Consider the following 19,479-nt stretch of genomic DNA (forward strand, 5'->3'; position numbering starts at 1 on the left):
ATCTCAGACATTTAAGCTTAGGGAAGCGGCGCACAAATAGGATTGTGACGAAAATAAAAAAAAAAAATGAGAAAAGTCAATTTAAAGTTAATTCTGCATTTTGCCATTATAGTCAATGGCATGTAAAATGTAAACATTACCAGGGAGCACTGGTTGTCAAGGGGGAAGGGTCCGCTTTAGTGCAGTAACTAATGACCTACACACTGGGGTATGCAAATGAGGGGAGTTATACTGAATCACAAATTTCCTCAAAGTGTCAGCTTGTACCTAACCATATAGGTGCAGCAACACAACAGTGCAAGTGTAAGAGCTGAATGACTCCATAAGGGGGTGTGTCATGCTTGCTGTAAGCGCATTGGAGCTCTGTGGCCCATGTTTGCCCTAAGTTCATCACAGCTAAGGAAGGGGGTGTGTCAGATGTACTTGAGCACTGTGTACATAGCCTAAACGGCTATGTGCACCGCGCACCGGGATTTAAACAAAAAAAAAAAGAAAAAAGAAAGAGGAAATGGCAGCACTGTTGACATTTGAACACTAGGTATGCGCAGTGCCTCAGGGCTTAAATAGGGAGGAACTGGGAAGGGGAAATAGCAGTAGGAAGGCAATCATGGAGAACTAGCATAGCTGGCAGATGAAATATATCACAATCATTCAAATGTACATGCAACAGCCCAACATACTACTATAAACTATGCAAACACCTTTCAGACTGGATGTAGGGGAAACAGCAGTAGGAAGTCAGTCCAGGAGAACTAGCACAGCTGGCAGGTGGAATTTATCAGAATCAGCCAAATACACACACAGCAGCCCAGCACACTACTATAAACTATGAAAACACCTTTCAGACTGGATGTAGGGGAAACAGCAGTAGGAAGTCAATCCAGGAGGACTAGCATACCTGGCTGGTGGAATTTATCAGAATCAGCCAAATACACACACAGCAGCCCAGCACACTACTATAAACTATGAAAACACCTTTCAGACCGGATGTAGGGGAAACAGCAGTAGGAAGTCAGTCCAGGAGAACTAGCACAGCTGGCAGGTGGAATTTATCAGAATCAGCCAAATACACACACAGCAGCCCAGCACACTACTATAAACTATGAAAACACCTTTCAGACTGGATGTAGGGGAAACAGCAGTAGGAAGTCAATCCAGGAGAACTAGCACAGCTGGCAGGTAGAATGTATCAGCATCAACCACTTAGACATGCAGCAGCCCAGCACACTACTATGAAGTATGCAAACACCTTGAAATATGGATGTAAGGGAAACAGCAGGAGGAAGACAATCTAGGAGAACTAGCACAGCTGGCAGGTAGAATTTATCAGAATCAGCCAAATACACATGCAGCAGCCCGGCACACTACTATAAACTATGCAAACACCTTCCAAGGTGGGTTTTCCCACAAACTCTACACCACTGGTGTACATAGATGGGGGATTTTTAACTGGCAAAACTAACTAAAAATGTTAGAGGCTGCTGCTGCTTTACTCCATCAATATGTGCTAGAGACTGAGGGTGGTGAGGAGGAGAATGCTGACAACCAACCCAAGTGAGGAGGAGGAGAAAAGTGTACAGACCCAGGGTAACCTACCAGGGCCTACATGAGCTGGAGATAGTGGAGCACTATAGGCTGGACAGGGACATTCTACAGCAAATTGTTGAGCTGTGCTAGCCACACCTCACATACATAACTAATAGAGGGGAACCCATCCCAGTGGATACAAGGTATGTCTAGGCTTAAGAATACTAGCCACAGGTACCTTCCAAAGACCAACTGGGGATATCATGGGGGTCTCACAGGCATCAGCATCCAGTGTACTCCACCAGTTCTTGAATGCCATGACACCACATGCCAGTGAGCACATTTATTTCCCCACCACCCTTGAGATGTTGACCAGAAGTATGCATCTTTTCCACTGTATAGCAGAATACCCTGAGGTAGTTGGTGCTATAGAGTGCATACACATGCACATCAAAGTACCACCCAGTGAGCAGGGTAGGGAATACATAAACCGCAAGGGCTTCCCCTCCATCAACTGCCAGGTCATGTGTGATACCCAGGGCATTATCTTGAATGTGTGTGCTGGCAGCCCTGGAAGCTATCACAACTCCCACATCTGGTATTACTCACAGCTGTATCAGGTGTTTGTCAGTGGGGACATCCTATATGGCCATCTAGAGGGGGATGCTGGCTATGCACTGGAGCCATGGCTGATGACACCCATCAGAAATGCACACGCACCCAAACAAGAACACCATAATGAGGCACACACACAAACCAGGATCACTGTAGAGCATGTGTCTGGGATGCTCAAGTCATGGTTCTGCTGCCTTGACATATCCGGTGGAGCCTTGCAGTACTCTCCAGCTACATGTTCATTGTATGTGCCATGCTACACAATATGATCCTGTAGAAACAGCTGCATCAGGAACAGCACAGGGCAAGTCCACACAGACCCCACCATTGCCAAGGCCAGCACAGGCACAGAGGGACTTGGAGGAGGAACATCCTGAGTCTGCTCCCGTAGGCAGAAGGAGGCATGCCCAGTATGCCCAGGCCTTGGCAAAGAGGCAAGGCATAGCACACACACTGACACTGTAGGGACCCAGGGACTGATACCTCCCTCCAACTCACACATACAGTAAAAGGGAGGTCAAGCATGACACTACCTGTGCTTTACCATGTATAAGGAGTGTACTATGTGCATCTGACATAGTCAGCCCTCCAGCACTGTCGTCAATACTGGCCCAGTAACAAGGTAAGATAGCCTTCCTATCAATTACTGAATGGAGTAGTATGTTCTCATAGTTGTATGTATGATATGGATGCAAGCATGCAAGGGAATTGGGTGGCTGAATGAAATAGCAGCAGACAGCTATATGGAACAGCAGGAAATTCACAATAAATACTGATGTCAACATACAAAGCAGCACTACAGAATGTGACAACCCCCACCACAGTACATGTGATGGCCCAAATAACTGTGGGTGTCAACAGGTCACACACATGGATGTCAATGAGGGTCACATACCCACCACCAGCCTCGCCCAGCAGGACTGGTGTAGATAACCATAAAGAAAGGCCAGGCTAAGACCCCCAAATGATGGCAATGCTGAACAGCCCCCCCACCAGACCTAGACAGACATACTACAACAGGTCGGCAGTTGCATTCTAGTTTTGAAGGATAAGAAGTCTGAAGCTGAAATGTATGCCATTAAGATCTAACATGTGTACTCTAATGCTATGCCTCCTTTCTGCATGACAGGTCACAATACAATATGAAATGGAAGCCAACAGAGTAACTGCAATACCAGTACAGTCATTGAACATGTTTAAAGTCTGCAGGTGTGCACCCCCTACCCACAATCCCACAAAGAAATTCAGTAACAGATGGCCTGCAGCACTCTCAAATGGCCTACAGTCCTCTGGCAAAGGTCCATGCCTCACCCATAGTGGAAATGTATGGAATGTCAGGGAGTACCAACTAACAATCTAACACAGTAAACAGAAAACAAATGCAAGGCCATGTTGACAAATGCCAGTAGCATGCCTCCCCATGTCTTACGGGCAAGGACTGTGGAGCAGGCCATAAATACTACCGGGATAAAGGCCCAACTATAGGGATACCTATGTGATACTGCTTACATAATGTTAGGAAGAGGAGAGAATAACAGAGAAGGGGTGTGGAAGCATGGATGTCATGGAGTGTGTGAAGTCTGAAACTCTAATATACACCCATACTACTTCCTGACTGCAAACCCATGAATGAATAGCCGCAAAACTGCTTGTAAACAACAATATGAAGGTAAACTGATCAGATATATGAGTCCTGCCTCTGGATAACCATGGTGTATCTGTACAGCTGAGAGGTATGGCCCCAGCAGGATATGGCCATTATGTGCAGTTGAGAAAAGCACAAGGAGGGGATCCCCTTCCTGCATACTAACAAGATGCTGGACCATTTACACAGAACCAGCAGTCTAGTGTCTGTAGCTACCCCTTCACAATGGCAGGTGTATGCCAGAATGTGTAGTCTATATGCCTCAGAATATTGGTCTCAGCTTCATTCATCCTGTATTTCCCTGGTAAATAACTGTGAGGAAAGAATGATAACTCTCAGTAGCTGATGATATGACACATCGCAGTGTAAAACAGTATATATGTCAGAAAATCTATGCTACAACCAAACATGTCACACAAGCAGCACAGACAGCAATAGTTACAGTATCTGTATGTTATGCCCATTGTGTCTCCATATTGGCAACCTATCTACATATATCCTGCAGAAACAGTTTGCTAGGTGTAGCTGTAGCACACAAAACCCTGATCTGGAGTCCAACCCTCCCTGGAATGGATGCACATACTCAATATAGAAGGTCATATTGGGCATGCTCCTACAGTTAGAGAAATGAAGCCCATGTCTCACAACACAGTGGACTACAGATATCGGTTATTCGCAGCTGTCTGTGCACACACACCAAACTGTACACCATTGATACTTCACACACACACACACACACACACACACACACACACACACACACACACACACACACACACACACACACACACACACACACACACACACACACACACACACACACACACACATTGGATAGGAATACACACACATATCTAAGGCCAACATAATATAATATGTCAAACATACACACACAGAGACGTGGGAATAGAAAGATAGACAGCGACAGAGAGAATCCCATTATGAGGCCTGTCCCACCCACTGCACATCCAATTGGCCTATATCACATAATGTGCTGATGTCATTCACTGTAGAAATACCTTTGGTTAGCCCCCAGCCCTATAGTCTCAGTGGTGATAACTGTGTAACACTACAGTCCAAATAAGTATCCATGTAGCAGCTGTAATCTCAGTCCTGTCAAATGTTAAGTTGTGTGTGAGTGTGTGTGTTTCTAGATGAATGTGATTGAAGCCATTCACACACACTAAACTTCCGTTACCCCTCCTTTAGCACTGCTGCTGATGTCACTCACCTTCAAAGATACCTTTGGACAGCTCTCCAACATATAAGCTCTGTGGTTCTTGTGATAACTGCGTAATACTATAGTGTAGAAAACTAGTTAGGTAGGAGTTCTAATCCTGGTCTTAGCAACTGTGAAAATGTGAGTGTGTGCCTTTGTAAACACCTGATTTTGTGGTCATTCACACTTACTACACTTCCCTTACCCCCCCTTTAGCATTGCTGCTATCACTCACCTTTAAAGATACCTTTGGATAGCTCTCCAACATGTAAGCTTTGTGGTGTTTGCGATAACTGTGTAATACTATAGTGTAGCAAACTAGCTAGGTAGGAGTCCTAATCCTGGAACTGGCAACTGTGAAAATGTGTGTGTTTGTGTGAAAGAGTGTGTGTGCCTTTGTAGATAACTGATTTTGTGTTCATTCACACTTACTACACTTCCCTTACCCATCCTTTAGCACTGCTGCTGATGTCACTCACCTTCAAAGATATCTTTGGACAGCTCTTCAACATGTAAGCTCCTTGGTGCTTGCGATAACTTTGTAATACTATAGTGTAGCAAACTAGTTAGGTAGAAGTTCTAATCCTGGTCCTAGCGATTGTGAAAATGTGTGTGTTTGTGTGAGAGTGTAGATGCCTGATTTTGTGGTCATTCATACTTACTACACTTTGCTTACTCCTCCTTTAGCACTGCTGCTGATGTCACTCATCTTAGAGGTATGTTTGGACAATGTTCGACCTATAATCTCTGTGGTGCGTATGATATGTGCAACAATGTAGTAGCAATAATTACATAGTTAGGGGTTTGAATTTCATTCCTGGTAGGTGTTTGTGTGTGTGTGTACATATATATATATGTCTGTACCTTAAAGATTTTGGCCCCATTTATACCCAGTACACTTCTCAGTGCCTGACTTTAACAGTCCTGCAGATATCATTCACCTTAGAAGTACCTGTTGGAAACCGTAAAGCATGTAAGGTCAGTGGTGCTTGTGGTAAATGTCTGAAAACATAGTTAGAGGTTTGAACCTCACTCCTGGCACATGTAAATGTGTGTGTAGGGTAAAATATTTTCTGAAATCTCTCGCCTGCTACATCACCTAATGCCAGTATTTTCAAAGGCTGGTGATGTTACTCACCTTAGAAGTACCTTGGGACAGCATCCATCCTATAAGCTCTGTGGTGCGTGCGGTAAATGTGTAACACTGTAGTAGCAATACATAGCTAGGTAGGGTTTGAAACTCAGTACTGACAAGTGTGTGTGTGTGTGTGTCTGTCATCAGTATCCTGTGTGGGTGTTGGTGTGAACCAGATCCATTAGGGGGTGGGTTTTGCTAAATTATTATATTGAGGACCTAGTATATGTCCCAATGTCCACATTACAAGGCCAACAGTTGTCAAATACTGTAGAGGTTGGTGTAGACAATCCACAGCCCTAAATGTCTAGTACCATGTTCAATGACTATGTGACAGTATGGATTACTGAACAATATAGGCAACCCTTGTAATACTCAAAGACCACTCTCTACCCACGGATCATACACAACCACACTTGGCTAGGCAGCAACCACTGTATCAGCAGTTCTCCTGCAAACTGACTCACAGATAGTACCCACAGTGTGATTGCAGTGGACTACATGCCTGTCGACCACAACAGTGCCACTGACATCAGAAAGTACTTTGATGTGTTACATCTCCTGACTAAGTGTGTATCTAGCAAGTAAAAGGACATGGCACCCTGTTCCATCCCCTCAGTAGCCCAATCAATGTGTACAGTGGCCCTTTTGCCATGTTCTCCACTGGACACCTGCAACAACTGCAGAGTCTGCAAATATACCCCACAAAGGGAATACCATGCCTTATACACATGCCCTGTATGGACAGACACCAGTGATTCCAATGAATCCCTGTATCATACTGTCTATGTAGGTGCGATCAAAACCTCAGTTACATAGCCAGGTCTCAACAAATGAGGTCAGGAATGCTACTTTTGAAGATACCAATCTGTCTACACAACATGCCCCAGAGACCTCAGGCACACTTCCACACTTCAAAGAACATGCATGTGGGACATGTGCACAACCCAGACACTGTCCATGTTATGGAATATAAATCACATACATATGAAGCAGTGCACATCACTGGCCACCCACAATAGAAATCTGGATGAGTGGATGGGGAATACAATACCCACCCCTGGGGACAACTCCAGTGACTATACTCCTAAGCCACACTGGGGATTAGTTTCATGTGGCCTGATGCCAGGGTGTTCCCTTGGGCTAGCCTTGTAGAGCCTTCAGGCCCATTCACCTACTACACACCTATGAAGCAATGAACCTATGGATCTCAGTACTGGCAAATGTGTGTGTGTGTGTGTGTGTGTGTGTGTGTGTGTGTGTGTGTGTGTGTGTGTGTGTGTGTGTGTGTGTGTGTGTGTGTGTTTGTGTGAATAGTAATCTCAGTGTGCTTGGTTGATTAATATCCCCTGTGGCTGTGGTTATTAGCAATCAGAGGTGTGTCCAAACCACAACACGTACCATTCCCCATTCTACAGCAGATTGTTTGTGTCTTTCGGCTTTTCCCGGTTAGGGGTCGCCACAGCGGAACTCCGCCATTCTACAACAGATATAAATCAATATATACCTGTGTACAACTCTCGGCCCTATAATCTGTGAGGCATATGCAATCACTGTGTTACAGACCGGATATTTCCATGCACATACTGCACCCTGCCTATGACATGGTGGATGTGTTACCACAATGCTATACCCCGTGATCTTGCTGCAGGGTCATATCCTGGTGACACACAGATGTCTAGAACAGAAATGTGAGAATGCATTCACTCAGCACTCCACTTGTGGGGGGAGACGGGGGTAAAGCTGACGCTGAATGTGTTGCTAAGACTGTGACCAATATCTGTTGTCTCAGGATAAATATTAGCATTGTGCAGTAACTCGCAGCACTTGTGTTTAATGCTGTGGAGGTTGTTGATGTAACAATCAAAGGCTGGTGTGACTGTTGTCAGTGTCTGCTGCATCTCTGCTGTCATAGATGCCTGTAGGGGATTCCATGATGGATCCAAAGTTGTGTTTGAGGCTAATAAGGGAGCTCAACATCATGGGACACTACCTTTCTCTGCAACAGTATCCTCCATCTGATGTACACTTTAGTAATGGCAGGAGACCATCACATTGTCTTCCAATGTTTGGAGAACAGTGTCTGGTTTCAGTTGGCTCTGGCTAGCATCATGCATTCATGTACCTGTTTGTACAGTGCCTATGTGTATGATTCCACAATCATGCAGCTATTTCCCATTGTCATGGGTGCAGCGAAGACATCCACCCCTGTTTTCATGGCTGCAAAGTCAACTTTGGAGAGGTTTTGCAAGGTGGTTATCTTTTTGGGGTGTGTGGCTGACATGTTGAGTTCCATGTTGATTACAGCCTGTGTGGATCTTACCATGCAGGGATCGACATCTGTGGATGAGCAACAGTCGCATATCTAAGTAGTCAACACAGGTCAAGGTTGTTGCATCTCCTACCAGGGGTCAGTATGAGCTGGTCCAGGGCAATGGAAATGATGACTTCCAGAAGTGTTGGGCCACTGTACTGGCTCTTGGCCACTTTTCCCAGGTGATGGAGGAGTAGTTGAAAATTGATGCTATGTCAGCGTTGCGTTGGACCATCATAGATGGCAGGGTGTTGAGGACATCTGTGGCAGGTCACTGGGTTCTGTCAATCATGTCATCCCAAGCAGAGAGGTACTGGATCCCCTGAGAATGACACATAAGATGTACACCAATGTTGCAGTCAATCTGTTGATAGTACTGTAGCATCATTTGGGGCAACAGCAGTACACTGCCCAGGGCTACTGTCACACCTGCCTGGACCACATAATCAGAGAGTTCAACCATGTCTCTTGTCAAGTCATTCACACCCACATGGATACAGAGTGATATTCATATTTGTTGTGGAGTGCCATGACTGGCTGTGTCATGTGTTGGATGCTGGCATGTGATAGATATTTGGATGTTACCTGCTCCATATTCAACTTAGTGAGTGGGATATGTGTGTGCCTCAGTACTGAGTTGCCCATGATCACTGTATTGTGCAAGGTGGTTAGCCTTAGGAGCTTAGGTTGAGGGGCACACTGTGTAGGTTAAGTATGTGTCCCTTGGCATGTGCCATGTCGCGGTGTATGAGTGGGTGTCTGTCTTGCTGGTCTGTGCTGTTTGGGTAAATGTCCATTGAGTGCCTCTGGGAAGGTGGGTGTGTGGCTTTTCACTGTATGTCATGGCTGTCAAAGTGGGTGCCATGGTGAGCTATGTGTTCCACATGGTGTGGTGCAAATGATCATATCCTCATGACCTGCTAGTCCAGTCTTAGCTGGAGAGTGCACATGTCCACATTGGGTGATATATGGGTAACCCTCACAGGTCTAAGTGTTTAGAGTTTAGAGGGGAGGGTTGTCTGTGTACATGAGGCAGTTGCAACAGTGCCTCAGAATGAACAAGTGTTCCAGGTTAATGGGTGAAAGGACAGATAACCGCCCTACAAACATGCTAGGCAGGGTGGACATAACTAGTAGGTACTGGGGCTACATCTGTGATGAACAAGTACTGTTGATGGCTCCCAGGTGGGCCACACTTCTTGATACAATAACCTGGTGAAGTGCCAAGCCATCATGTTAGTTGAAGTGCAAGACAGGACGAACTAGCATGATGTACGGGTGGAACAGAAGGCAGACTGTCTTCCACCTGCAATACTTTACCACAGCTGTGCAGTTACCAGCAACTATGGCCATATAAAAGTTCAGCAAGCTCTGTAGTGCATGCAATAACTGTGTAACAGTATAGTAGCCATACCTAGATAGGTAGGAGCTCTAGTCCTAACGCTGGCAACTGTTTGTGTGTGTGAAGATCATATCTTGTGTGGCTTATAACATTTTGATGTGTATACCATGCACGGCTGGTGACCACCTCCCGCTGCCATTACTTTATATAGTGTGGTAACAGCATCTGCCTCACATGCATCAGGTTAAAACCATTTTACAGTCCACTCTACAGATGTGTCTGGAATATCTATATGTTTGCAACCCATACGTGATCGGAAGTGGTCTGTGTGCCTTAGCAATGCCCATGTATGTGATATTATAGCCAAATAGGTGACAGTGAGTGTACTGACACATATGGCAGCATGAGGTATCATACCTGACTGAAACATCATGCTGATACAATGTGTGCTACCCTCACAGGTGGTCAGCCTTGTAGGTGCAATACATGAATCTAGATGCTTGGTTTTACAAGTGAACTGTTCCTGTTATGGGTCACATTAAAGGCTATAATAGGTGTGGACTATCATATTGTGGTCCTAACTAGTATGCAACAGGAACACCTTGCATCTTAAGAGGGGGTGTGTACACAATTTATATCCACTGTATACCACTAATGTGTCACGCATGACCCCAACTTAGGACTTTTATCCAGCCCATTCTGCTGGCCTCTGTCTAGATGTCTTGGCAATGACAAGTTGTGAGGTATGCTACAGGAATGCTGAATTCACATCAGACAGGTCCCACTGGTGACCACTGTGATGCAATGCAGTTAATCCCATCACAAGTGAACATGCACAACAAGCAGTATAGCTATTACATAAAGCAATATAGCTATTACTGATGGTTGTGTGCATAGTAGAATTGCATGTGCTTCACATGCCTGGGGTATTGCCAGGCAACAACAGAACAATGTCATACTCACCAGCTTCAGGCTGCTGTCCCATATGCAGACCAGAGGGTCCTAGGTAGTTGTGAGAGGGAGTTATTGTCAGCAGACTCACATGTGGCTTTGGTACAGAATGGATGCATTATGTCTGCACATCTGCAGTGCTAACCACAATAATACATGATGTTCTGTCCTCACCATAGATGTGAACCTCTGTGCATTAGGAAACTCCATCTACGACTGCAATCGGACCTGACACATGCATGTAGATACATACAGATACAGGTATGTCTGATACATTAGTGTACTAATCCCCACTGGGCCCTTGCCTGCACACTCCTTGTCCATTGTATGTGTGCAATCCACCTCCACAATGCTTCCCTCATCATCATAGCTTGTGCATTAGGCATGTGCCCCAAGTTTGGTGAGGAGCTCCTCGGTGGGTGTCAGTGGGGGCTGGATGGCTAGGCCCCCATCTGTGGCTAGCCGGTCCCTCACTACAGTAGCAGCCCATTGACAGGTATAGCAGATGAGGTCAGTGGCCTGATGCTGCACATGCTCATAAGTTCTACTGTGGAGGCCTGCATCATGTTCCCTGTGGACCACAGTGTTCCACAGGGCAGTTCTCACCAGCACATCTTCTGCTCTCCATCCAAATAACAGGGCATAATGTCCAATCACATATTTGGTGATGATGTTAGTTTCCCCAACAGAAAATGCCAGTAGGTGAGCATTCTGCATGTTACCTGGAAGACATAAACAGGAAAAAGGTCACAGGACTTCATACGGTTGTCAAAATGCACATCAACAGTGGATATTACTTGCAAATAATCCACACTACACCATTTCCCTCCAAGCTATCATGGCTAAAATAGCTTGCATTACATACCTGTCCCTGAGTTATCTTATTCCTTCCAACGTTGGACACTTGATTGCATAATCCTCTATTCTCCATTCACTTCTGTGTAGATGGTTGACAGTGGGCATCTTCCATGTGGATGGTGTGTGGATGGTGGCAGGTCTGAGTTTGTCTGTGGTGTGTAATGGAGCTGTGAGCACATGCCTGAGTTCATGTTGGAGCAGACAGTGATGTTATTATGCCCCATGGTGATATGCTGTTGTTGCCATCAATAGGCAATATGTACATGCTCACCATTGCTGAGGGGAGGAGTGTGGTTGATGTGCATATCCCCCTGTACAATGGGGGTGGACAGAGTGGTGATGTCCCCACCCAACCTGTGTGATGCAGGTTGCCTATATCCACGGCATGTGTGCATGAAGTGTTCTTTACCCCCAGTACAGGGTTAATTGTGTTTCCTCTGAGACTTACAACATATGTGTACACACAGTTGCAATTGTCCTTGATGGTGTAGATATGTCTGATTTATAGACATAGTCAGTCTTACAGGAAGTCACCTGTGAACGTACATGCTTGCTCAGATATAGGTGGACTTACTTCCAGGTTGTTGCCTGCACGTATGTGTCCCTGTACAGCCAATGTTTCAACCTATTATGTGTTTTGTGTATTGCTGCTGTCCACCAAAGGGGACTACTTTACCTTGGGGAGGCTGGATATACAGGTCAGGTACTGCTGTGTCCATATAGCTACAGTGGAAATACAGGGTACACCGCCCTGATACACTGCCTGGTATTTGTGCAATTGGAACATGACACCACAATAACCCATTTCATAACAATTCCCAACTGTAGTGGGACCTATAGCCTGTACAATTCAATTGAAAACATAACAATTTTGTCTGTGAAAACATATATAAATAATACTCAGTACAATGAGCCAGTTGAATGAGTGTGCACACCCTTAAACTGATATGTTGTGTATGCACCTCTTGAGATGGTTACAGCATTCATCCGTCTTAGTCTGGACTCTAGCATCATGGCACATCCCCACTTGGCAATAGTTGCTCACCTTCCTAGAAACACCTTTGATTGTATTTCAATGGAATTGTACAGGTTAGGGGTCACATTCAAGATGAGAAACATTATGAAATGATCTTCTGTGGTCTGATTGTCATACAGCACTCATACCTGGCATTCCAACAGGGGTGTGTACACTTGTGATATCCACTGTATATAGGTGTTGATATAGCTGGTAGTGGTAGGCATGGACAGAGGGTCATAACACAGGTGGACACTTCTCTGATTAATACCTGATAATCATGCCTACTCTAGTATGCATATCAGTGTCAAGGCAATGCAACGACCAGTAGCTGTTCACATTTTTGTCTGTTGTATGCACTGACACTGATATTACATGCATGTGCAACATGCACAACCTATGTACCTGAATGCTTGACACCCATGTGATTAGTTGTGTGCCTTCCAGCTGAGCATATGCATACATGCATGTGCTCAGGGGATACCTGGTATACATTTCTGTTGTATGTTAGTATGGCACACTGTATTTACAGTCTTGTTGCTCAATTATACTTCTCAACCTGTTACAGCAGTACGTCTGGACAATGGCACACATAAATGGGTGTGAAAAGGGACATCAGTATTGATAATGTATTAATATACCTGCACCATACATTACTACGTTGATTGCACAGTAGGGTGTGACATCGCTGTGATAACCTGGAAGATGTCCAACAGTCATAAGTAGGCTATTATGTTACAATGTCATTGCTCACAGACCCGCCAATGGTTTGGCTGACATAACACAGGTATATGTGTATGTGACTACAGATATCAGTCACACATGTGCTTATTGTCCAGCAGAACACTGTACAGTTGAATGTTATTAATTCAATATATCACATGCAGTTCAACACACATGTCTGCAACAGTACTTTACTATGCACATGCCCTCTAGAGGTCTCTAAACTTTACAAGGGAAACATGTGTCATACTCATAATCACAGGTAACATGGATATGGCAACCATCCCATTAAGTGCCCTAGCAGTGGCACAGTCACAACTGTTTGACAGACACCCCAGTGGGTGTCATATATGAGCTGTCCTTTCCCAGGGTGAGTCAGGCTCCAGAGCTGTGATCCTACCTTGCAACCACTCAGAGCACCACATCTGGACAAAGCCTAAAATGATGGTGGGATGAATAAGAACTGATTTAGATATTCCTGTTGCAAACTTAGGAAGTTCATAAAATGATACATTTTGCATTACGGTGAATATTCTTAAGGATGTGGAGTCTTAAACTCAAGTGTTTGTCATTACTTGATGACTTCAATCCTCAGCTATTTGCCAGAAAAGTACATATTTCAGGGGGAACAGACAAAAATATATGATGGTAAAATGTGGACATTCTGTGAATATCTGTACAGTTGAGAGGTATGTCTGTGATATCTCCCACTGCAGAGAGGGCCAGATGCTATGGCCATAGCAGCTGTTTAGCAGGACATTAGTACAGCAAGTCTTGCTGGGACATATATTCCTCAATATCATATTTCCCATTATTACAGACCAGGTGCTACATTCAATTACTTGCTTATATGATCCACTTACCTGTTTTCTTTCTTCTCTTTTCCACTTTATGTTTCATTTATTATTTCTCTCTCTTTCTGTGCACTACAGGGATAGAGCTGGTTTGAATAGGTGGCAGCATGGCTTTTGTAGGTGATGCTCATGACCAGGTGATGGCCTGTGCACCTACTGGGGTTCCCAACTTGCTAATTGCATGCAGAGCAGCTGTGTAGTTCTTCCAATAGCCAATATCATGACAATACACTCCTATAAATGAGTACTCCATGTGGGCGTAGGCCCTTTCCCTTACTTCTGAGGATGACATCCTGGAGTTGTGTGAGCTACTACATCTTACAACAAGACTTATGGAGACAAGCCAATTAAATGGTGGGGAAGGTTCAAGGCTTAGGGGCAGAATGTGAGTATTGCTGTTATATGTTTGGAATACTACTAGTTTAACAGGGTTTGTCTGCACATGATACTTCTGCATTGGTTTCAGTCTGACAAAGTTATGTCTCTGCATAGCTCTCAACTGTAGGGCCATCCACATAATGGCCACAGGTTAGCCTGTTATGCATGGGCTGTTCCCCAGACAGGTGTTTTCCTTGACAAATCAGTAGCATACTCAGGTGATTGCATTATGTAAATGGTAACATCCACTTGTTCTTCAGACTTTATATCCCTCAGAAAAGATATGTTACAACAAATCCTGTAACACCAGCAACTTTCTCATGTATAACAGCAATATATCAAGTATGGCCGTGTATTTGGGCCTCTGTCTACCAATTATGTCAGGCTTTGTCCAGATGTCATACGGTAGGAGGTTGATAGGTATACTGGTCTATCATTATTTAGTGCTGTCATTCATGCTGAGGTGAAAGGCTGGGGAAACACTGAAGTCTGTACATTCAAGAGGTTGGTGTACAGAGAATGCTCTTAGATGCCCTTGTAACATATTCTATGTGGGGGCAGTAACACATGTTTTAAAAATAGTCTGTTAGATTATGTAGACATATTACTGATATGAAATATGACAGTTCTATAGCCGTACATTTGAATAAATCTCACCATGGGGACAGTAGTGGGTCCTAAGGTACTGTTTCTGAAAACGTCTATTCCTCAGTTTGATGAAACATTCATAACAGGACAATTGTTATGTACAGACTCAATGTATTAATATTAACTGTGATACTTTATCCCATAGGGGGTTAAACGAGGAGTGTAATTGGAGGCTGTGTATTCCATTATGTAATTGGGTGTTAATTGCTTCTTGTGATTAAGGCATGTATTTCTGGTAATGTTTACTCCTTGAAGGCTTTGGCCAAGACATCAGAGTATAATAAACAAGTGCGAATTACTGGCTGGTTGTATATTTCTTTGCTATGTTTGGACATTTTATTTTATTACTAAGAGGTTGTTGTATGTCTGGCCATTGTGTATGGCCTATCATGATTTTGTAGCAGTGTACTGTTCGCTTATTTATTTGAACTGTGGGGGTGGGGGTAGATGTGAGTGTCATGGCTGCTTTTATATCCAACTGTGCATGCTGCCCCAGTTGTGGGTGGTCTATCAGCAGCATATGTTTGTATGGGCATTTTGGGACATGTATGCATATATATATATATATATATATATATATATATATATATATATATATACATATATATATATATAAATATATATATATATATATATATATATATATATATATATATATATATATCTATGATACATCACTATATACCCAAAACAAATCCAACTTCTCCACAGTGTTTAATCCTTTGTTCCTACTGACCTGTCTTAACCTTATATCTTGACATAAGTCATACCTACAAATAGTTATAGCTATGTTCAAAGCCCAGAGTTTGTTGTCAAGATGTAACACATTTGCATGTTCTTATGTATACTACATTTTGTTTACTTTATACTTTATTGATTATTGTAATGTATGCATGAAAATGTACTGTTACTCATGGAGCTTTTCTACTCGGGCCTCTGCTGAAAAAGGACCTGTGTCCAGTCAGACTTTCCCAGTACCAAATCACCTACAGCCATATTTTACACCATCGAGTGGCTAACCCTGCCACTGCATGTAGTCTGTGATCCGTGTTCTCCTATCTTGAGGATACTGCACACCACAGTAGATACCCAAAGCAGTTGTCTGTACAAATCTTCCCCCTATAGTGCACCATGTAGAGTCTGTGCTCTAAATATATATATATATATATATATATATATATATATATATATATATATATATGGGTCTACTACCGTAGATCGAAATTACACTATTTTGAAATGCGATAGTAGTGTCCAACTAACACAAAAGTGCACTTCAACGAAAGTGCACTTTCGCGAAAGTCACAAAGTCAAACGTGACATTTCCTGCACTGTGGTGTGGTAGTGATGGACCTTAGGGTTAGGGCTTGGGTTAAGGATAGTGGATAGCCCTACTAGCTATCCACTATCCAGTACCCAAGCCCTAACCCTTCGTTCTAGTGACTTTCGCGAAAGTTCACTTTCATTGAAGTGCACATTTGCGTTAGTGGGACCCTACTGTCGTATTTCAAAATAGTGTAATTTCAATCTACGATAGTAGACCCATATATATATATATATATATATATATATATATATATATATATATATATATATGTGTGTGTGTGTGTGTGTGTGTGTGTGTGTGTGTGGATCAGTGTCATTTCGCCTAAAATTTCTGACACAGAGTCCAAATGACCAAAAATCCATTTCGCCGAAAATAGTACTGACAGTGTACATGCCCTTTTCCCCCACTGTAGTGTGATCTCGGAGTGAAAATATTAATGTAGGGGGGTGTGGGGGGCATAGCCCCCCCACTTACTCAAGTTATAAACTACTTACTTACCCTTTTCATAGGGACTGTTTAATATAAAACAATACTAGACAATATTAAACTGTACTAGGTGGGACACCCCCCTACTTTAATATTCTCACTCCGAGATCGCACTACAGTGGGGGAAAAGGAGATATACACTGTCAGTACTATTTTCGCTGAAATGAATTTTCGGCCATTTGAACCCTATGTCAGAAAGTTTCAGCGAAATGGATTTTCGGCGAAATGACATAGACCCATATATGTATGTTTATATACATGTGTAATGTGTATGTATGTGTATATATATATATATATATATATATATATATATATATATATATATATTTATATATATATACATAGACACACACATATATATATATGTGTGTGTGTGTGTGTGTGTGTGTGTGTGTGTGTGTGTGTGTGTGTATTATATATGTATATATGTATATATATATATATATATATATATATATATATATATATATATATATATATATGTGTGTGTGTGTGTGTACATCTTAGTATTTATTGGTAATATATCTATATATTGTTGTACACATATATGGATCTCCCCACATATCTCTCTCTATATATATGTTTCTATTCAGATATATATATTTATAGATACAAATCCTTCCCAATTGCACATTGTCTCTTCCCTATTGTAAACTGGCTGTAAATAAGGGTATGTTTGAGAAAACATCCTAAAACCATGTAGCTGGGTGGCTTACTGGTAAATTGTGTTGGCTATGGTATGCAGGGTCCCGGATTCAAGTCCTGCAAGGGCTGTTTATTTTGTTGCTAGGCAGAGCAAGGACTGTTTGATACATAGTGGTTAAGGCAGTTTTGAGCAGCTTTGAGCATGTCTGTGCGGGTTTGTGCAACGTTAAGTGGTGCTAACAATTGGTTAAACGAATAGGCGCTTACATTGTGTAGACTTCGCTTACCAGTGCACAAATCTGCTTAGCATTTACATTTAAGCAATGCTTAAGCAGTGGGTGGGAGGTTTATATAATGGTTAAGGTGTTTACCTTACAGACACAAGGTGCAGAGTTTGATTCTCACATGAAGTAATTGGCTAGGCTTAAATGGCCCACAAAGGCAGTTAGCCTAGTAGTAATCTATGAACCTATAAACCTGCTAAGCATAGTTCAGCGTGTTAACCAGTGACCACATTCCAGTCTGATAAAGTAGCGGGGTAATGACATCTTTAATAAGTGTATTTAGTTCCCTATACATAACATGCTTCTATGCGTTGTCATTACAGTATCAAGGGGTGTGAGTATACTGTATGGGACACCTGAGTATACATGGGTAGTACCACAGTCTTTTCTATTTGTATTTGTTTCATATATGGGTAGTATCAAAGGTTAGATGCAGGCACACTTACATGTTATACCAGCTATAGTGTACTGGTTGACAAAAAAACAGTTTAACACATATTTTATAATTATGTTAGTACTTTTAACAGTGCTTTTCCAAGTAAGAGTAGATTGCAGATTGTAGTAATGGAACCATCCAACCCCGCATGCAAAGCTGGACTCTGAGTACTGACTATCTTGTTCTTGGTGTTTGAGTTGTATGTTTATATCTATCTCCTATTGGATATTGATCTGATATGTTGATATTAACTGTAGACTACTACGTTTTTTGGACATATCTTCGAGGACTGCTGTCATGTAGTAATGGAATATCTTTCAGTTTCAGACGTGTATCTTTCAAAACATTCATTCTAATGCATATCCTGTTGGCTATCTACTTTCTGTCTGTCCTCTGTACAGATGTGTAGATGTCAGGTATTGCTAAGGCCATACCAATATGTAGGTGCCCACATTGTATTGTGCTGTGGGCCTGGACACTGCTGCTAGTTCCAACATATGGGACATTCCTTAATGTGGGCCTTGCCCCTTTTCCTTGCCTGTGTGAGAGACATTACAGAGGTGGTGGCCTACAGATTCACATACAGTAGGTGGCAATACATCAGAGGACAGGATAAGTGGAGACAGCCAACCAACATGGGGGACATATCCCCAGATTTGTGAACAGATTCTATGTCATCAGTGCTGTTGTACACATGGTGGATTGATAGATTGACAGGGTTTGTGTGGACATCCATTTTACTGTGTGACGTCATGACTTACAGTGATATGTCTCTGACACACCTCTCCACTTGCACGCTGTCCACAGACTGGACACATCTGCCTGTTATGTTTTGTCTGTTTCCCACACAGTTGGTGTCCTTGGTAAATCAGTTGTGACTCTGGAAAATGCAGTCAGTAAATACTCACATCTATTGTTATTACCAACGTCATATTCCTCATAAAGGATGTTGCAACAATCTCAATGTATGACAGCAGTATGTTCAATATACCCCTGTGTTTGTGCCTCTGTTCCCACCTAGTGATATAGGGGTTGATGCCTAGATTAGTGAGTGGGGAATGTTATCGCAGACTTTGG

The sequence above is a fragment of the Protopterus annectens genome, chromosome 3.part1 (assembly GCF_019279795.1).
Source record: "Protopterus annectens isolate FY-2018-M chromosome 3.part1, PAN1.0, whole genome shotgun sequence".
Taxonomy (NCBI): domain Eukaryota; kingdom Metazoa; phylum Chordata; order Ceratodontiformes; family Protopteridae; genus Protopterus; species Protopterus annectens.